The sequence below is a fragment of the Hemiscyllium ocellatum genome, chromosome 47 (assembly GCF_020745735.1).
Source record: "Hemiscyllium ocellatum isolate sHemOce1 chromosome 47, sHemOce1.pat.X.cur, whole genome shotgun sequence".
Lineage (NCBI taxonomy): Eukaryota > Metazoa > Chordata > Chondrichthyes > Orectolobiformes > Hemiscylliidae > Hemiscyllium > Hemiscyllium ocellatum.
Window position 1 is genome coordinate 22483592 of NC_083447.1, and position 22726 is coordinate 22506317.

Consider the following 22726-nt stretch of genomic DNA (forward strand, 5'->3'; position numbering starts at 1 on the left):
TAGAATTAAATCTAGTTCTTAGGCTAAAAGGATTAAATTATACAGAACATAGAACATTATAGCAGAGTACAGACTGTTTGGCCCTTGATGGGAAGAAAGCAGGGACAGGGTTCTGTGTTGCATGATCATCCACAATTATATTGAATGGCAGAGCAGACTCAAAGGGCTGAATTGTCTAATCCTATCCTTATTTTCTAAGTTTCAGTGTTTAATCTCTTCTCACATACGGCGATGGCAGCATACCATAGCACAGCAAACTTGGGAGTGAACAGCGGCAGGAGCAATTGGGTAATACCTGAGGAGCGGGGTCAGTCAGAATGGAATTTAGGTCAGAGTGCGACTGAGGACAGTCAGAGTGCGACTGAGGACAGTCAGACCAACGCTGCAATCAGTCAGAGCAGGACTGAGGTCAGCTAGAGTGGGACTGAGGACTGTCAGAGTGGGACTGAGGACAGTCAGTGGATTGGAGATAGAGCTGTGTGTTAATAACATGGGCGATCATTAAGGAACATAGAGAACTTGAACATAATTCTTCGATGTTTCCCACAGGCAGACTGTAGCATTTTATTAACTTACAGTCCCAATAACCTGTCCAGCTCTATACTTTTTTACTAAAATTAATTTCCTTCACAGAGCCATACAGCATGGTAACAGACCCTTCAATTGAAGTCATCCATGTCAACCAACTTTCCCAAATTAAACTAATGGCACTAGCGTGCATTTTGCCCATATCCCTTAATTCTTCATTTTCAAGAGATCTTTACCTCCTGAGCCTTTCTTGCAATTTCTTTGTGTCTTTCTTTTCAAAGATGCATTACATTAACCCTGGCTCATTCTCCATTGTTAATTCTCCCATTTTGAACTAGATGTGACCTGCACTTGTCTGTACTAATATTTTCATTTCTATATTACAGAAACTCAAACATTTTGTTTTATTTTCCCTGCAAGTTTGCTGTCATACTCCCCTCTGAATCAATCACTCGATTCTCCCTTGCAAAGTTTAAATTCTTTTTGCCTAAAAGGCATGTACAACTATTGCACTTGCTCCTTAAATATTAACCATTGCCTATCCAATGCCATGCTTTATAGTTACCTATCACAGCCAATTCACGCCTCATACCACCATAGGTTCCTTGTTTAGATTTACGACCCTAGTTGCTGATGGGCTTACTATCCCAATGACGAATTCTATCACATTATGGTCACTTTTTCATGAAGAAGCTCTCACAACATGATTATTAATGAACCTTTTCTCATTTCTCGAAGTGTGTGAATTCAAGACAAAAAAGTCAATACATTTCTGCATGGAGGCAGTGGTAAAGGTACATTGCAGCTATCTTTAATATGGAAGAAGACACTACACAGGCCACAGTGAAAGAAAAATGTAATTTAACCACTTAAAAGGTTTAAAATTGATAAGTCTGACACATAAGGTTGACAAGACAACAGAACAGGAAGTGAGAATAGAAATTGTGGAGTCACCACCCATAATTTTCCACTCTTCCTGAAACCCATGGTGGTGTCAGAGGAATGGTGAATTGCAAATGTTAAATGTATTCAAAAAAGAATGTAAAGATAAGTTTTGTATCTGCCAACCAGTTTAACCTTAGTGGTGGCAAGCTTCTAAAATGAAAAGTAGAAACTAAATTTATTGTCTTTTGGGTGGGTTAACAGCCAGTTAGCTATAGTCCTGGGAACAGCTTGTTTGAAATACAGATTATGAATTTCATAGTATGTGAAACTGGAACTAGGCATATCAAGTAAACCAATACAAATAAGGGGAGAGCTTTATAATATAGAACATAGAAAAGTACAGCGCAGAACAAGCCCTACGGCCCACAATTTTGTGTTGAAGACTCTTCCTAATCTAAAATAAAATAACCAAACCTTCACACCCCTCAATTCACTGTTGTCCACGTGCATGTCCAGCAGTTGCTTAAATGTCCCTAATGACCCTGTTTTCAACACCACCACCGGCAACACATTGCATGCTTTCACAACTCTCTGCGTAAAGAACCTACCTCTGACATCTCGTCTATACCTTCCTCCTAATATCTTAAAACTATGACCCCTCGTGCCAGTCAATCCTGCCCTGGGGAAAAGTCTCTGGCTATTGACTCTATCCATGTCTCTCATTATCCTGTATACTTAGATCAGGTCACCTTTCTTCCATCTTCTCTCCAGAGAGAAAAGTCTGAGCTTAGTCAACCTCTCTTCGCAACACAAGCTCTCCAGTCCAGGCAGCATCCTGATAAACCTTCTTTGCATCCTCTCCAAAGCCTCAGTATTTTTCCTATAACAGGGCGATCAGAACTGGACACAATATTCCAAGTGTGGTCTCACCAGGATCTTGTAAAGCTGCAGCAAAAGCTTGCAGCTCTTAAACTCAAACCCCCTGTTAATGAAAGCCAAAACACCATCTGCTTTCTTAACATCCCTATCCACTTGGGTGGCAACTGTGAGGGATTTATGTACTTGAACACCAAGATCCCTCTGTTCCTCCACACTGCCAAGAATCCTGTCTTTAATCCTTTATTTAGCATTCAAGTTCAACCTTCCAAAATACATCACTTCACATTTATCCAGGTTGAACTCCATCTGCCATTTCTCAGCCCAGCTCTGCATCCTATCTATATTGCCCTGCAGCCTCCAATAGTCCTTGATACTATCAACAGCACCTCCAACCTTTGTGTCAGCAAGAAATTTATTAACCCACCCCTCAACCTCCTCATCCAAGTCATTTATAAAAACGACAAAGAGCAGAGGCCCAAGAACAGAGCCCTGCGGGACACCATTCACCACTGACCCCCAGACAGAATACTTTCCATCTACAACCACTCTCTGCTTTGTCAGCCAACCAATTCTGAATCCAGACAGCCAAATCTCCCCGTATCCTACACATCCTGTCTTTATGAATGACCTGCTTGGGGAACTTTACCAAATACCTTGCTGAATTCCATATATACTACATCCACTGCTTGACCTTCTTTGACATGTCTTGTCACCTCCTCAAAGAAGTCAATAAGATTCATGAGGCATAACCTACCCCTCACAAAGCCATGCTGACTGCCTTTAACCATGCTATGTCTTTCCAAAGAGTCATAAATCCTATCCCTCAGAATTCTTTCCAAAACCTTGCTGTCGTAAGACTGACTGGTCTGTAATTGCCAGGGATTTCACTATCCCTCTTCTTGAAAAGAGGAACAACATTCGCATCCCTCCAATCCTCTGTTATGACTCCCATGCTTTTAGTCAGCTTTACTGCTTTCAGCAGTAGTTAACTGAACAAACACATTTACAAAACAATTGTGAAAATACATGTAAAATTCCACATTATGTTTAAAAGCTTTTGGAAACTTTTATAAATATTTTTAAGAAGGCACAATAGTTTGGATGTTTTGTTAAGAAAGTTAAGCAACATGAAATTAACAGGCATTTAATAGCTATGCCAAGCAATTTACTTAAAGCTGGTTCCTCAGTTGGAAAAAGGCATAATACAAAAAAAAGATAAAGTTGTTATGGCTGTGGATTAAAAAAATCTCAATGCATTTCTTAATGAAGTGGGGGCAAAGTTCCCGCAAATTGTCCATGACCCGGAATCATGGACAATCAGCATATTATTGTAGAAAGTGGCTACATGAGCTGTGGGCCACAGCATTTACATCAATGTTAGTGGAGATTTGATGATTTAAAACAATTTGCTTTGACTTGTCACATCTGTTGAAAGTTTCACATTTGAGAATTCCTCTTTAAAACATTCCTCGTGCAATGAGGAGCTACAAGGAGCTTCCTTGTAGTCAGAGTTAAGTGAGGTTAATAGTCATAAAACGCAATCACCATTGCAGGCCTTACAAAGGCCGTGAAGGTCTGAGCGATGTGGGCTATGGCAAGATGAGAAATCCATTGAAGCCCATCTCGACATTGGGATCAACTCACTCCATCAGACATGCTTCTGGTGAGGCAGGATTCTCACCAGGTAATGTTATTGCCATTTGATGGGGAATGAAATTTGATAAATGCCTTGGTGACAGTCGTTTATGGCAGCTTTCTATCTTGGCACACTCAGCAAGCAAACTCAACATTGTGAAAACCCGACTTGGAAACCAAGACATTGTACCCAGGATGATTCAGCTCTCCATTTGCCCTGTAGAACCCAATGTTGAAACCAAATCACAACCCAGGGCATAGCCACAGGTACCTTGTACCCTTTCTCCACTAACAATCGGCAATGTCTCACCTATATCGTGGCAAATTTTCAATGTACTAGCAGTGTGTCCTGGAAGCTCAGACTTAAAATTGTAGGGCACACCAGCCATTAGAATGAAAGAATTGCACAGCACAGAAGAGGGCATTCAGTCCATTGAGTCTGTACTACCAAAAATACACTACGATCTAAATTTGTTTGACTTTCTCAAACTAGGTCCACATTTCCATTTATGACAGTAACTTTGAAAGGTGACAGCGAAATACTTTACGCATAGCAACAGGCTTGGACTAGGATGCACCTCAGGGCTGCTCACTTAACACACACGCATCTAATGCCAGACCGGGTAAGGACATAAGTTTCCACCCCTAAACGGCATTAGTGAACCACATGGAGTTTTCTGAAAAGCACCAATATCAGAAAATGGTCACAATTAAACTCTTCATTCCAGTTGATTTAAATTCAAATTCCAACATCTGGTGTGGCAAGGTTTGAAGGTCAAAACATTCCCTGCATCATTGGATTAACTCCAGTGACAATACCACTAGGCTGCTGCCTCCTTATCTGCAACCCGACTAGTCCAGCTACAAATAGCTCAGTGGGAATGTTAGCTGGAGACAGTGTGACCACTGTGATGCAACATGCATGTGTTGCCCTGCCTTAATGTTCAAATTGTTGCATTGACACAGGTCACAACTTGTCTTGCTGGTCACCAGTCCTTAATGGAGAGGTGCTATGTTGCAGTGTGGCAACATGCTATACCAATCTGACACATGTACATGTGACAGCAGCGTTTTTGTGAGCGTAATTGCGTGCATACGCACAGTATAGCCACCAGCTATTCATTTGGGCATGTCTTAGCCGGGTTGTTTAGTCTGATCTGTTGAGGGGATAGGCCATTTCAAACAAGGGAGTAAGAGCCAATGCCATGGGATCCAGTCTTGGAAGGTTAGCCTTGAACACTGGGGATTGGATTTGTGGAAGGCAGATGTGGGAAAATATGCCCGAGAAGGATGTAGTGGGGAGGGGGAAGGGGGTGCTTCCCACAGTCAGGAGCACCTTGCCCTCAATGGTGGGTGCTGTGCAGGACCACCACACCAGGCATGGTCACCTCATAAGCTAGTGGCTGCGTGGAGATGGTAAACAAATGTAGATGAGTTCGATGGGGACTTGTAATTATTAAGAGAATGGAAATCGAAAACACACACAATGCTCACAGGTGTCAGATTTATGAAAGAGGAGGAAACCATCAATTATAGCTTTCATTCCTGGATGCAATGTAGAAAGAACAGAACAGTGAATGCACCACAAAAGTGTACAGAAAAGTCACGCACACAGACCAGACCCTGAACTACAACAGCAACCACCCAAACGCACACAAGAGAAGCTGCATTAGGATCCTGTTCAAAAGGGCAACAACACACTGCAGCACGCCAGGCAACGAAGGGAAGAGGAGAACACCCCTACAGAGACTTCACTAAGAACGGATATCCCCACAGATACCAACAGGCAAACAACGTGACCAGGATTTACCATGACCTAACTCACTAGCCACGCTACCTTGCATAAAAAATATATCTTGGAACTGACAGCCAGACTTCTCTGACCATCAGATTCATGACAGCCCATAAACCGACAGCCATGCTCAGACAACAACTCACCGGGAAAAAGGACCCTGTATCCATCTTGTGCAAGACAAATGTAATTTATAAGATTCCATACAAAGACCACACAAAACACTATATAGGACAAACAGGCAGACCAACTAACAATCCGCATCCACATACACCAACTAACCACTGAACACCACGACCAGCTGTCCCTAGTAGCCACACACACAGATGGCAGGGACCAAAATTCGACTCGAACAACACAACAGGAAAAGCTAAGCAGAGGAGAGTTGGATAATTTCTGGAAGTATGGCACACATCCACGGACTCCATCAACAAGCACATTGACCTGGACCCAATATACCGGCCACTACAATGAACAACTGGAACCAACAACTGGAAGCAGCAGGAATAAAATTAAATAAATTCCAGAAGATGCAGTATAGCAGCCTTTCTCAGGAGACTCCAAAGCACTGAAGGTGTCACCTAGACAGGGGACGAACCATCTGTAAATCAACTTCCCAGCTCGGTGAACGTACCCACAACCATGACAACAGGCACTTGAGCTACACATCTTTACGTAAGCTTTGAATGGGGACTTGTGCCTGTGGGGTTAATGGGATAGGTTACTAGGAAGGGAATGCAGATGCCTAGATGTTAATGTGGTAGCTGGAAGTCATTGTCAGAGATACACTCACTGTTATCTTCCACCATGTTGGAGATTGAAAGTGTGCAATGGGGATGGAAATGGCTGCTCATACACTTAGAGTGGGCAGTGACATGATCTGTGAGCGGGATGGTGGCTCATTGGTTAGCACTGCTGCGTCCCAGTGTGCCAAGGACGCAGGTTTGATTCCAGCCTCGGGCAACTGTCTGTGCTGTTTGCACATTCTCATTGCGTCTGCATGGGTTTCCTCCCTGTGCTCTGGTTTCCTCCCACAATCCAAAGATTGCAGGTTAGGGTGAATTGGCCATGCTAAATTGCCCGTAGTGTTTAGGGATATGTAGGTTAGGTGCATTAGTCAGGGGAAAATGTATAGTAATAGGGTAGAGGATACTCTTCAAAGGGTGACGGTGTGGACTCGGGCTGAAGAGATTGTTTCCACACTGTGTAGGGATTCTGTGAGAGAATGCATGGACAAACAACTTTTGGTTTTTTAAAGGAAAGAACTTTGGTCTTAGATCATGTGATGTTCAGAAATTGATACGTATGTTTCCATTAATCTTGCAGTCTATCCCTCAATCTCCAAATTTTTCGATGTAACTATTTCCATTGATTGTACGTCTCTATTTGAGGGTCTCACAATTGAAACTATGAAACTAATCTTATTGTGTCATTTCATTTTTCCAGATCTTTTGTGATGAAGCTATTCATTCTCCGATCTGTGGCAATAGCAAAGAGGAGGTAGATTTCCAAGTCCCCCAAGAATACCACACCACAGGAAATTGGATGAAAGTCACTTTTAAATCAAATTTCTCCAATGAAGAACGTTATACTGGATTTGTTGCCCATTATGCAGCAGTTGGTATGAAGTTACTAGAAATTTACATACAGGATAGCATAGGGTCATTTGGGCTATTAATTTGTGCTGATGTGTGTTTTAATATGATCCCTCCTCCTTTCTCTTCTTTTCATGCCATCCTTCTATTCCTCTTTCCCCATGCATTAAAACAGGATGTATATCTTGTGAGCATTTGCTCCTGAGCATTTCTGTGCTATTGAACCTGTGTGTATGAGTGTGTGTGAGAGTGTGTGCATGTGTGTCTATGGTCATGTGAAGTTTGTGTATGCGTGTGAATCCCTTCATATATCCCAGTCTGTGAATGAGTCTGTATGTGTGTGAGAATGCAGATGGGGGTATTTATGTGTCTATATTGTTTAATTGTGCGTGTGACAGTGAATGTGTTTTTGTTGGAAACCTACATTTTGCATTTTTCTGAGTATATATCCATGAATCTGTATCTGTGTGCATTCGTGTTTCTATGTGTCCATATGTCACTATGTCGCTAGGTGTGTGTATTCTTTCATGTGTAAGTATATGCTTTTGTTGTATGTTTTCCAAGAGAAGTGATGGTCCAGTAGTATTAACACTAGACTATTAATCCAGACACCCAGATACTAATCTGGGGACCTCAAAGTAAGAGCCTCTGACATCAATGCCACATTTAATGAAGTGGGCAAACCGGGCATCAGTAGAATCAGGGCGGAAACTGTCCACTGGTTGGAGTCAATCTGGCAGATAGAACGATGGTTGTGATTGTTGGTCATCTCAACTCGAGGAGATCTCTGAAGGAGTTACACCATATAGTGCTCTCGGCCCAACTATCTTCAGCTGCTTCATCATCACATTCTTTCTATTATTGGGTCAGAAGTGGGGATGTTCGCCCTCCACTGGCCTGCATGAGTGCAGTTCCAACAACACTCATGAACATAGACATAATTCAGTATAAAGTAGCCTTTTGATTGATAGCACATCCATAAACGTTCAGTAATCCCACAGTTTTGAAATTCTCTTCCCAATCGCAATTTGGTCTATCTACAACACATGGGTTTCAGCTGTTCAAGAAGGCAGCTTACCACTACCTTCCCAAAGACAATAAATGCAGATGCCACGAGTTATGCACTCATCCAAAGACTGAATTTAAATAAAAAATGCATCAAGACCTGAACAACATGCAGGTTTGAGCTGACAAGTGCCAAGTAAACTCATACCAGGTTAATGTCCATCTCCAACAAGAGAGATTTTAACCAATCTCGCTTGACATTCAGTGACATTACCATTACCACTGTCACCATCCTCAGGATATCCATTGACCTACAACCTGAACTGGACTTGGCGTATAAATGCAGTGGATGAAAGAGTTTGGAAGCCTGCAGTGAGTAACTCACCTCCTGACAACCCGAACCTTCTCCACTCAGCAAAAAGCACAAGTCAGGAATGTGACAGAATAGGCCTCACTTGCCTGGATGAGTGCAGCTCCAACAATGTGCTCGGATCTTGATATTAAGTAGGGCAAAAGAAGCCCATTTTATAGACACGACATCCACCATCTTAAATATTTAGGTGTTTGTCCAATGTCAATATGGTACACCATTGACAAGATGATCTGCAATAATTCATCAAGGGGCCTTGAACATCATCTTTCAAATGTGAAACATCTACCATCTAGAACGTGAGCAGCCAATGCCGGTGAACACCACTTCTGTAAGTTTTTTATAATTCACTCATGGGACCTGGACATTGCTGGTTGGCCACCAATTTATTGCCCATCCCTGTTTGCCTTTGCAAAGGTGGTGGTGAGCGAGATTTTTCAACCTCTGCAGTCAACATGTTGGATGTAGGCACATAAAGCCTTTAGGGAGGGAATTCCAGGATTTTGACCCAGTGACACTGAGGGAACAAAGATACATTTCCAAGTCAGGATGATGAGTAGCTTGGAGGGGAACTTGCAGGTGGTGGTGTTCCCGTTTATCTGCTGTTCATGTCCTTTTAAATGGAAGTGGTCTTGCATTTGGAAGGTGATGTCTGAAGATCTTTGATGAATTTCTGCAGTGCATTTTGTCGACAGTATAAACATTATTGAGTGTTGCTGGTGGAGGGAATGAATGCTTGTGGATGTAATGCCAATCAAGTGGTCTGCTTTAGCCTGGATGGATTAAGCTTCTTGAGTTTTGAGGTGGTGCACCCATCCAGGCAAGTGGGGAGTATTCTATCACACCCCTGTCTGTGCCCTATAGTTGGTGGACACTTTGGGGAGTCAGGAGTTGAGTTACTCACTGCCGTATTTCTAGCCTCTGACCTGATCCCATGGCCACTGTGGTGGGTCTGGTTGAGTTTTTGGCCAATGGTCACATCATTAGATGTCAAGTGCTAGTGATTAGATTGTCTCTTGTTATAGATGGCAATTGCTTGGCATTTTTGTGGCCTGGATGTTATGTGCCACTTCTCAGCCCAAGTCTGGAGATTGTCTAGAGCTTGTTTCATTTGAGTAAGGACTACATTCACTATTGACATAGTAACAAATGGTGCTAGACATTGTGCATCCATTGTTGAAAATCCCCACTTCTGACCTTATGTTGGAAGGAATTATTGATGAAGCAGTTGAAAATGGTTGAGCCTAGGACACTATCCTAACTCCCAGAGAGATGTTCTGGAGTTGAGATGATGACCTCCAACAACCACAACCATCTTCCTATGAGCCAGCTATAACTACAAACAGCAGAGTGTTTGCCCTCTGATACTCATTGATGCCTGTTCTACTGAGGTTCCTTGATGTTACACTTGGTTGAATGCAGCCTTGATGTCAAGGATTGTCACTCTCTCCTCAACGTTCTCCTTTTTGCAACATAATATCCTGATTTGGAACCATTCCTTCAATGTCACTGGGTGAAAATCCTGGAACGTACTTCCTAAGAGCATTGTGTCCCAATACGACCTGGAATGTAACAGCACGAGAGGGCATCTCACCACCTTTCTCCAGCACAATTGATGCTGACCTATCCAGCAATGCCCACATCCTTTTAATGATTAATTAAAAGATCTTCACACCTATTTGTGATTCCTAATTCAGTCCCTGCCTGAGCAACATCACAGTAGTACTGCGTGCTGTGGGACCATGTGTGGTCTGAGGCCAGTATTCTTGACTATAATTGACAAACTCTGCCCAATCAAATCTTCAACTTCACTAACACATCAGTATCTGTGCCAGCTGTCAATAATGCCTTGTGCACTAGCACCATCATCACCACCACCATTCTGGCATGTGTCTCTTCCACTGCCTTGTGCATTTGGGATGGGTACTTCAGCATCATTGACATTCTGAGCAGTGGGCACCCTGGCAGTGCCCATCATCTTCTTCCCTCCGCACAAATTAAACTTAACTTGATGCCCCCATGTCAGAGCAGGATGGGTCAAATGGAGCTCTGAGGAAGGGTGACCGGACCTGAAACATTAACTACAATTTCTCTCCACAGATGCTGTTAGATCTGCAGAACTTTTCCAGAAATTTTTGTTTTTTTGTCTGATTTTCAGCATCTGCAGTTCTTTCAGTTTTCATCCAGAGGTTACAGGCTTAGACTGTCTAGTATTTCCTGTTATGGCAATGTGCTCATTCTAGTCTGGGTGTCGAGTTATCAGCCCAAACTCAGCTAATGGCATAATTTACTGCACTGCTGCAGATGTGTGGCAGTCTCCAACCAACCATAATTCCCAAGAATACCAAGGAGAGGGGTAATCCTCTGTATAGAAACGAATTTGAGAGTTGGGAAATTGCCCAACTCCCAGTTATTATTCCTTTGACAAAACCCTGTGCCACCTAATTGTCCCTGGCAATTTTGCTCTGCATCTGCCCAAAGCCCAAGGAGAGAAAGCATCAAACTGACAAGTGATATATACCTGTCTCTATTTCATTGTAGATGTCGATGAATGTAAGGAAGAGAATCCTTGCAGCCATTATTGCAACAACTATATCGGAGGATTTAATTGCTCCTGCCGCCCAGGCTACTTCTTGCAAGAAAACCAAAGAATCTGCGGTAGTATAATAAATTTCTGTCTTTCACTTAAATATTTCATAGTGTTATACCACCATAAAGTTTGAATTAGAGTATGGAACGGATCATATCCATTAATGCCCATGTCCTTTGAAAGATTAAATAAAAAGTCACCTCTATTTGAGAATCCTAATTCAGTCCCTGCCAGAGCAACATCACGGCAGTATTGTGAACAAGCATCAGACATCATGAGTGCCTGGCAATGGTGACTCACATTAAAGGAAAGGATCCATTTTGATTCGTTGTCTCCATTCCAGTGCATTAAATGAGTCAATCAGCTAAAGCCTCAACCCTTCATCTACAACTTTGCAATGTCAGTTTCTTTTTGGTTGCTTCCTTGCTTTTCTTAATATCAACATTTCACTGCTTCTTGAAAAAGCAATTTTCATCTGTATGTCAGCCTTGGTTCATGGAAAGGTGCACACTTTTCTGAGCTCAAACTAGTTGTGAGTTAGATCCCACTCCAGAGACTGAAGCACAACAATTTAGGCAGGGAACTCCAATGCAGTGCTGGACTGTCAGAAGCGCTTCCAAATGTGATCGAGTCGTGTTCCCTTCTGTAATGCAAAATAACCGGACTGCCAAATCGGTCACATCAAGAACCTGTGTGAAAAACCAGGAGCTCACTTTCTTTTTTGGTTGAGTTTTTAAAATGATTTAATATTGGCCCAGTGCAGCGGGGAGAACAACTATGTCATTTATGAGAAATAAAGAGCCTTTAGACTTCCTGAGGATAGGTGACAGTATCTTCCTGAGTCAATCAACAGCAATTCTTCTTTTGAAGGAGTCCTTGACAGGTGAAACTGGTGCCTAGACCTGATTACCATCCGATTGAAGAAAGTTCCAGTATTAATCACCCTTGATTTTCCATCAGAGGCAAATGTTTAATGACAATACTCTCTTAATGGCTAATAGGGATATAAGACAATATCCTTTGACATTTCAAGTAACCTCCTGAAATAATCTGCTGAATACCAATATTTATGGTATAACCACCCCCGAGTGCCATTACAATATCCAGGTCGACCCAGGATTTGAGGTGGTCCTGCAATTCGCAGAGGATTTCGAGGTAGAAGGGGATCCTTCAACTGGTTGTTTGTCCGATATCCTAAAGGTATGGCTATCTTTTATAAATGGCAAGTCCCTTAATCCCTACAGCAAGTTCCTAAAGGCAGTACTGGACCTGTTCAGTCTCTCGATCGTGTTTCACTGCAAAAGGAGGAAGGCCATTCAGTCTCTTGAACTGTATTCAGTAATAGTTTTGAAAGGTTAATTTTGGAGGCTGCATTATGGTGCACCCAAACTCTAACTCAAGATCCTGGTGGGGTCAGATGCACCTTCCCCAGCTCATGATTATCTGATTAATTATATCCAGCTTCTCATGTAACTTGTGCTGTTGTACAGTAAACTAAATTTCATTGTTAATGCAAGTGAATCTTCTTGATGAGACTCACTCACAGTTAATTCATTAACACTATTAATGAAACAGACCCTTAGGGCAGTACAAGAGGAGCATTCTATATTCTCTAATAGTATTTGGTTCCAAATCACAAATATCATGTATAAACAATATACTGGAATAATGAGGAGGCTGTTACAACATGGCATAAACCCCTCTGCTAATTTAAACCAGCAACACTGAAAAGATTCACTCTGTGCTATAATCTATTAAAATTCAAGAGGCAAAGAACTATCTCAAAAATCACTATTTAACGTAAAAATTAACAACTTTATTTTTAAAGCCTAATAGAGAATAATTAACTAACAACTACTTACCTTTCTCAAAACTATATTTTACCTACCCCTCTACAATACTGGTCCAATAAAAAAATCTGATATACAATTTACCAAAAAATATAATCACATTTCAGCATCAGTCAGCTTTGCCGAGTGTCCTCTGTAGATTTTCCTCTTTCTTTTTCTCTTCTCCTAGGGACTCTGCTTCCCAGGTCTTTGACAGATAAAGGTACCTTTAAGAGAGCATATCTCTCTGCAAGCTGTCTCTCTGTAGTTGTTTATGCTAGCTGCTCTTTGAAACTGGGTGACTTGTCAAAATGTCTGTTATTCATAACCCAAAACATTGAATCATTTTGTTGGTTTCGTGTTGTCAAAACATTATTTTTTGTTTCAAACTCGATTGGATTTTGGTCAAATTTGAATTTAGTTTTGTACCCTGGCAACACAGCTCTCAACTATCAAATATTACATTGTTACCTTGTTCCAGACTCTCTGTGCTTCTCTAAGTCCTTGCTAGCTTTCCAACTCTCTTAAAGGTACAGTATCCCTACATCTTCATAACAAGGCCCATTCTGGTGCCTGTTATACAAAAACAAGAGACCCATTCAGCCCTATCTGAAAAATATTGAACCAGCATGGATGGGAGGAGGATAATTTTAAGCTCCTTGAACCTATAACACAGCAAGAGAAAGGCCATTCATTCCCTCTTGAGCCTTCTACACAGGATCAGGAGGAGACTATTAAGCCCGTTTCAAGACACCTACTTGACTGGCTATCTCTTGATGCTCAGAACATGACATGAAGCAGCCCTTCAATCACTCTATTTCTAACTGACAGAGTTTGAAGGCAAATTAACATAAACTAGTTTTGTCAGCAGGTCCAGGATTTAGAATAACAGTTCTGAGGAGAGACCTAAAGAAACTGCTGTTTATTTCCTTTAAAGTAAAGAAAGCCAAGAAGGGATGTAATGGAGATGTTCAAACTCATTAATGGTTAAGATAGAAGACAAAGGAAGAAATAATTTCTAATGGCTTTGATTTGATTTGATTCGATTTGATTTACTTTATTTTATTTTATTCATTGTAGTCATATGCACTTAATTATGGTGAAAAGCTTTGTTTTGCAAGTAGTACAGGCATATCGTAGCAAACTAGGTAATACAGATAATAGGGCACTTAGACAGAGTAAGGCATTCAAGTTACAACTGCACAGGAGGTCTGCAAACCAAGATCAATGTTATTTGCAGTTAGAGAATCCATTCAATGGTCTAATAATGGCAGGGAAGAAGCTGTACTTGAACCTGTTGGTGCATGTGTTCAAGCTTCTCTATCTTCTGGCTGACTGAAGAGGTTAGAAGAAAGCATGAGAGGCATCTTTAATTATATTGGCAGAATTTCTGTGGCAAGGAGACATGTAAATGGAATCCATAAATGGAAAAGAAAAATTGGAAAAGGTAGCAGGTCTGGCAGTTTCTGAAGAAGAATCAGAGTTAACATTTCAGGTCCAGTGACGCTTCCTCACTTCTGAAGCAGGGTCACTGGACCTGAAACAGTAATTTTGATTTATTTTCACAGGTGCTGCCAGACCTGCTGAGCTTTTCCAACAACTTCTGTTTTGGTTTCTGATTTACAGGATCTGCAGTTCGTTCGCTTTCCACAAATGGAATGTTGGCTTGCATGATGGTCTGCACTGTGTTTACAACTTTCTGGGCAGAGCAGTTACCGTACCAAGTCATGATGCATCCAGATCTCTACGGTGCATTCGTGAAAGTTGGTGAAAGCCCTTATGGACATACTGAATTTTCTTAGCCTCCTGAGGAAGAAGAGGCATTGTGCCTTCTTGTCTGTCACATCTACATGGCAGGTCTAGGACAGATTGTTAGTTGCTGTCACTCCTAAGAACTTGACATTCTCAAACTTCTCCACCTCAGCTACGTTGATGTAGATAGGGGTGTGTCCTCCTACTTTCTTCCTGAAGTAGATGATCAGCTATATATTTTCACCGACATTGAGGGAGAGATTGTTATCTTTGCACAAAGCTTTCTATCTCCTTCCTGTATTCTGAGTCATTGCTTGATATCTGGCCTAAAACAGTAGTGTCATCAGTGAACATGTAGATGGAATTCAGACAAAATTTGGTGACACAGCTCGTGAGGTTGAGGTAATACAGCAGGGAGCTGCATTTGCATCCTTGCGGAACGCTGGTGGCGAGGATTATCGTGGAGGAGATGCTGTCGTCTCCCTTCACTGACTGCGATCTATGGGTCAGGAAGTTAAAGATCCAGTTGCAGAAGATGGCGCAGAGTCCCAGGTCACAGAGTTTGGAGATTAGATTGGTTGGGGTTAAGATGGAGCTGTAGTTGATAAGTAGAAGCCTGCCACAGGTATCCTTATCATCCACATGTTCCAGAGAGGAGTGTAGGGCTGGGGAAATAATGCCTACTATGGACCTGTTGTACCAGTCGGCACATTCCAAGCGATCAAGGCAGGCTGGGAGGCTAGATTTGATATGAGCCATTACTAATCTCTCAAAGCACTCCATAATTATGGAGGTCAGAGCCACCAGGCTGACATCAATGAGGCACATTGCATGCACTTTCCTGGGTACTGGGAGGATGGTGGTTTTTCTGAAGCAGGTGGAGACTTCAGATTGTAGCAAGGAGAGGTTAAAGATGTCAATGAGTATTCTCGCCAGCTGGTCTGCACAGAATCTGCATGGCCGGGGACTTCATCCGGGCCAGTCACTTTCCATGGGTTCACTCTCAAGAAGGTCAGGCAGCATCCAAAAAGCAGGAGAATTGATGTCTTGGGTAAGACCCTTTCATCAGGAACGAAGCTTGTGAGCCAAGGTGTTGGAGAGATAAATGGGAGGGGGTGGGGCTGGGGGAAAGGTAGCTGAAAGTGCAATAGTTTGATAGAGGTGGGGATTGATGGTGATAGGTCAGAGAGGAGGGTGGAGAGGATAACTGGGAAGGAAGATGGACAGGTAGGATGGATTATGAGGGCGGTGCCAAGTTGGAAGTTTGGAGCTGGCATAAGATGGGGGGAGGGGAAATGAGGAAATTGGTGAAGTCAACATTGATGCCGTGTGTTTGAAGGGTTCCAAGGCAGAAGATGAGGCACTCTTCCTCCTGGCGTCAGGTGGCTACAGCATGGTGATGGTGGAGGCCCAGGAACTGCATGTCCGTGACAGAGTGGAAGTATTCGGTCACGTGGCGGTGGGGTTAGTTGATGCAATGGAATCTTCCAACAACACGGCATTAATGTGGACTTCACCATTTTCCTCATTTCCCTTCCTCCTACCTCATCGCTGTTCCAAACCTTCCAGCTCATCACTGTCCTAATGACGTGTTCCCACCTGTCCATGTTCCTTCCCACCGATCTGCTCCATCCTCCTCTCTGACCTATCACCATCAACTCCCCACTTCCATCTACCTATTGCACGCTCAGCTATCTTGCCCCCAGAACCACACCCCCTCCCATTTATCTCTCCACCCCCTTAGCTCACAGCCTCATTCCTGATGAGGGGCTCATGCCTGAAACATTGATTGTCCTGTTGCACGGATGTTGGCTGACCTGCTGCGCTTTTCCACTCTCGATTCTGATCTCCAGCATCTGCAGTCCTCACTTTCACTCTCTTGAAGGACAATCTGACATGTGCAGTGGTGACCGAGGGAGTAAGTCATCCAGGGCTCTCGGGGCCGGTGACATCATTCCATTGACACCCATCTTGAACTGAGCATAAACGGCATTTGGCACATGGGAAGGGGGCTGTGTTCTTTTTCACTATTCTATTCCGCTTAATTTTTTATCCCGTTATGTCAACGGGGGATTACATTGGGGCCAGCGACCATAAGTTTATTAGTTTTAAAATTGTGATGGAAAAGGATAGACTAGATCTAACCTTCCAAGTTCTAAACTGGAGGAAGACCACTTTTGACAGTATTAGGCAAGAACTTTTAAAAGCTGATTGTGTGTAGATGTTCGCAGATAAAGGGATGGCTGGAAAATGGGAAGCTTTTGAAAATGAGACAACAAGATTCCAGAGACAGTATATTCCTGTTAGCATGTAACGAAAGGCTAGTAGGTGTAGGGAATGCTGGGTGACCAGAGAAATTGAGGGTTTAGTTAAGGAAAGAAAGAAAGCATGTGTCAGGCATAGACAAGAGAAATTGAGTGAATCCTTATAAGGGGATAAAGGCAGTAGGAGTATACTTAAGAGGAAAATCAGGAGGGCAAAAAGGGTATGAGAAAACTTTGGCAAATAGGGTTAAGAAGAATCCAAAGGGTTTTTACATATACGTTAAGGACAAAGGGGTAACCACGGAGCGAATAGGGCCACTCAAAGATCAGCAAGTCAGCCTTTGTGTGGAGCTACAGGAGATAGGGGAGATACTAAACGAATATTTTGCGTCAGTGTTGACTGTGGAAGACATAGAATGTGGGGAAATAGATGGTGACATCTTGAAAAATGTCTATATCAGAGAGGAGGAAGTGCTGGATGTCTTTAACCTTATAAAGGTGGATAAATCTCCAGGACCTTATCAGGTGGAATGGAGATCTCTGTGGGAAGTGAGGCAAGTAATTGCTGAGCCTTTTGCTAAGACATTTGTGTTGTCGATAGTCACGGATGAGGTTCCAGAAGATTGGAGGTTGGCTAACGCTGTACCATTATTTGAGAAAGGTGGTAAGGACAAGCCAGGGAACTATAGACCAGTGAGCCTGACGTTGATGGTGGGCAAGTTGTAGGAGGGAATTCTGTAGGATAGGATTTACACTTATTTGGAAAGGGGAGGGCTGATTAGGGATAGTCAAGATGTCTTTGTGGTGGGAAATTATGTCTCACGAACTTGATTGAGTTTTTTGAAGAATTAACAAAGAGATGAGGGCAGAGCGGTGGACATGATCTATATGGACTTCAGTGAGGTGTTCAACAAGGTTCCCCATGGGAGACTGGTAAGCAAGGTTAGATCGCATGGCATACAGGGAGAATTAGCCATTTGGATACATAACTGGCTCAAAGGTAGAAGACAGTGGTGGTGGTGGAAGGCTCTTATCAGACTCGTGAACAGTGGAGTGCCACAAAGATCGGTCCTGGGTCCATTACTTTTCATCATTTATATTAATGATTTGGATATGTACAGAGGAGGCATAGTTAGTGAGTTTGCAGATGGTGTTTTAGTGGACAGCGAAGAAGGTTACCTCAGATTACAACAGGATCTTGATCAGATGGGCCAATGGGCTGAGGAGTGGCAGATAGAGATTAATTTGGATAACTCCAAGCTGTTACATTTTGGGAAAGCAAATCATAGCAGGACTTACACAGTTAACAGTATGTTCCTAGGGCATGTTGCTGGACAAAGAGACATTGGAGGGCAGGTTCATAGCTCCTTGAAAGAAGGTGTTTCGTATGTTTTCCTTTATTGGTCAGAACATTGAGTACAGGAGTTGGGACATCATGTTGTGGCTGTATAGGGCGTTGGTTCAGCCACTATTGGAATATTGCATGGAATTCTGGTCGTCTTCTTATCAGAATGATGTTGTGAATGTTGAAAGGGTTCAGAAAAGATTTATAAGGACTTTACCTATAGTGAGAGGCTGAATAGGCTAGAGCTGTTTTCCTTGGAATGTCGAAGGCTGAGGGTCCTAAAGGTTCATAAAATCATGAGGGGCATGGATAGGATAAATAGACAAAGTCTTTTCCCTGTGGTGGAGGAGTGCAGACCTAAAGGGCAAAGGTTTAGGGCGAGAGGGGAAGATATTAAAAGTGACCAAAGGGACAACGTTTGTACGCAGAAGGTGGTGCGTGTATGGAATGAGCTGCCAGAGGAAGTGGTGGATGCTGGTACAATTACAGCATTTAAAAGGCTGAGATATGGGCCAAGTGCTGGCAAAAGAGACTAGATTAGGTTGGGATATCTGGTCGGCAGGGACCTGTCGGACCGAAGAATCTGTTTCCGTGCTGTACAGCTCTATGATTCTCGAACTCTATTTCATGTTGGCTTTGCCACAGGCAGTGGGGCTTTGGTCTCTAACTCAGTACGGTATTACCTCTTGTCATCTCAAATCACCTTGCAGATGTTGTATCTGGATTTGCGGTAAAGGTCTGAGTTTTCTGACTTGAATGCCGTACACCTGATCTCCAGTTGGCAATGGGTTTCCCGGTTCATCCATGTCTTCAGGTTGGGGAACATACAGATTGATTTCTTTGGCACGCAGTCATCCACACATTCGCTAATGAAGTCCATGCTGGTGGTGGCATCCTTGTCTGGGTTGGCTGCAGAATTCTCAAATATGGATCAGTCCACCGATTCAAAGCAGTCCCACAGAAGGTCTTCCACTGTCTCAGACCAGCACTGTCCTATTCTTATGCTGGGTCCTCACGTTTCTGCTTCTGTTTGTCAACTGGGAGGAGGAACACAGTGTTGTGATATGATATTTCGAAGTGTGGATGGGGTATGGAGCAGTAGGCATCCTTGATTGCTGTGTAGGATGTTTGGACCCCGGGTGGGACAGAAGATGTGATGATATATTGATAGCACCCTCTTGCGGTTGGCCCAGTTGAAGTCACCAGCTATGATGAATAAGGCTTTGGGGAATTTCATCTCAGGTGGGTTTGTACTGGTGTAAATTTCTTCACTTCCACCTTGGGTGGTCAGTGGACTGCTATCAGGATGGCAGTGATGAACTTGCACAGCAGGTAATACGGATGACATGTACAGTCAATAAATTGATGCAAATAAAGGAGCCTGAGGGACAAAGCAAAGGAAGAAAAATCTCTCTGTCCAATAACTGACTGGGATTTGGAATGCACTCTCTGTACAGGTGGTGGAAGCAGAATTAATTGTGCTGTTTAAAACTGAATTGGATAGATACTGTAAAAAAAGAAATATCGCAAGGTGAAAGGAGTTCTTGTGAAATTAATCAGACTGCTGCTTGAGAGAGCCACTTCAATCCTGATGGGCTGTCTGGCATCCTTCAGTATTAGAGTTTTCCATGATTCTGCAACTAATATAGATTTCCTGATTCCAGATCACATTCGGAGCAAAGGAATATGGCCCCTTCTGTGGAGATAGAGCTCCGGTTATTCATGAACTTCTGTCAAATGAGGTGGAGATAAATTTCCACACCAATGATCAAGGGGAAAGGAATGGTTGGAAAATAATGTACAACTCAACTGGTAAAATATAAACTTTGCCAAAGTAACATGAACTTTACTGTACAGGAGGCCATGTAGCTTGTGGTTATGCTTCACTACTCCCATTCTCCCACCCTCTCTACGTCTCACCCCATCAGCATGTCAATCTCTCCCCTTCTCCTTGTACTCACTGGTAGTGAGTTCTGCATTCTTACCAGTCTCAGGATGATGACATTTCTGAATATATTTATGAGTAACTGTCTAACACTGACGTCCCCTAATTTTAGTTTCTCCCAAAAGTGGAAACATCTTTCCCAAGTCTGCTCTTTTGAAACTTATAATTTTAAAGTTTAATTCCGATTACAGCCCCCGTGCCCAAACTTCTTGAGAAGAAAACCCCAAACTTGTTTCTTTCTCTCTTTTCTAATTTTTGTTTATCCTTTAGTTTAGGTAGCATTCTAGCTAATTATTTTCAAACGTTTCTTCAGTACCTTTATACAGTTCTTTACTGGCTCTACAGAGACTCATTTTAAATTTGGTTCTGAAACATGGTATATCTATCAGTGCAATGCACTCAACGTACTGACCTTTCAACAATGCTGTGTTCCCTCAGTGCAGTGCTGCCTCAGTACTGACCCTTTTACAGTGCAGCACTCCATCAGCACTAACTGTTCGATGATGCAGAACTCACTTAGTACTGACTGTACAACAGTCTCTATACTTTCCCTCAGTATTGATCCTCCAAACATGCAGCACTCTCACAGTACTGACTCTCTGACAATGCATCGCTCTCTCAGCATTCAGCCTCTGACAATGCAGCACTCTCTCAGTACTGACCATCTGACCATGCTGCATTCCCTGAGTAGTGATTCTCTGACTATACAGCATTCCCTGGTCCTTTGGAAAGGCAGCATTTCTTTAACACTGATCATTCAATCGTGTAATACTGGGGAAGGTGATGGCCTTGACTTTTGATTCCGAGTAGTGCTAGACTTTTCATTCAGAGATTCAAGTGATGTTCTGAAGACCTGGGATTAAATCCTGCAAAGACAGATGGTGGAATTTGAATTCAATTTAAGCCTCGAGCGGTCACTACAAAACTATTGTTCATTGTTGGCTAAAAATCATCTGATTCGTTCATGTCCTTTAGGGGAGGAAACTGCTGTCCTACATGATCTGCAGCACTGTCATTGATTCTTAATTACCCCTCTGGCCAATTAGGTATGGGCAATAAATGCTGGCTGAGCCAGCAAAGCCCACATCCTGCAAATGATTTTTTTCCCACAACTCTCGCAGTATGGATTCTCTGTCAGTGCAGTGTTCCTTTAATAAGGAACTTATGATCTTCTGACAATGCAACATTCCCTCTGTCCTGACCCACCAATGATGCAACACTTCCACACTGGTAATGTGAGCTTGTATTCCAAGCTCCAGTCTCTAGAATGGGACTTGAACCCTTAGTATCATGAATTCTGAATGAGAATAATAGCCTCTGTCCCATGGCTGCTGCAGGAAGGAGACCCAGTGGTTAGTAGATTCCAGTTGTGAAAACAATTTCTATATTGTTAGCGATCTTGTACGTTCATCAAGATATAAAGAGGAGAAGTAATATCACACTTTGATAAAGTAGGGACTGCTTGTTTCAAAGAATGTAGGTCCGTGATGAGGAACTAATTCAAGATAATTGATGAATGAACCATGCATTAGTTGAGAATGCATCCTTTTTATGAAATGCGTTGTTATAAATTGGTACGTGCTGCCTCAAAGTGCAGTTGAGAAAGATTTAGTAAGAATTTTCAAGAGGGAACTGATAAATTCTTCAAGTGGAAAATTATTTTTAAGCCTATAGAAATAGGGAATAATTGGATTGCTCTTTCAAACAGTTACCAAAGACATGATTTGGAGGTGCCGGTGTTGGACTGGGGTGTACAAAGTTAAAAAAATCACACAACACCAGGTTATAGTCCAACAGGTTTAATTGGAAGCACACGAGCTTTAGGGAGCGACACTCCTTCATCAGGTGATGGAGCGTTGCTCCAAAAGCTAGTGTGCTTCCAATTAAACCTGTTGGACTATAACCTGGTGTTGCGTGATTTTTAACTTTACCAAAGACATGTAGGTTGAATGTCATATTTCTGTGCTATATTTCTCTGTGCCAGTATTGCTTGTTTAAAATCTAATATGGTTTCCTGTGTGTTTTGTCTGCAGCCAAGCAATGTCCCACTTACATCTTGGAGCATAATATTATTCAGCCAAATAAATCAGAGTATGTTTATAAGGACATTGTGCAACTGAGCTGTGATGTTGGGTTTGAGCTCTACGTAAGTTGCATTCTCTTTAAACCAAGTAATGAACATTGAGGGCTCTGTTAACTCTGTTCAACCCTGTTTTGATGTTTAATGCATAAACCTTTCATGCTGATTCAGGAGATTATGAGCACAATTCCTACTCTGGAGTGTTGTTAAAGTTATATACTACACAAATTAT

General features: G+C 42.4%; 1 pseudogene; it reads left to right on the forward strand.

Moving 5' to 3' along the window:
• The first annotated feature begins 231 nt into the window (after positions 1-231).
• The window catches only part of LOC132836654 (complement C1s subcomponent-like), a 47303-nt pseudogene continuing 24808 nt past the window's right edge, over positions 232-22726 (forward strand).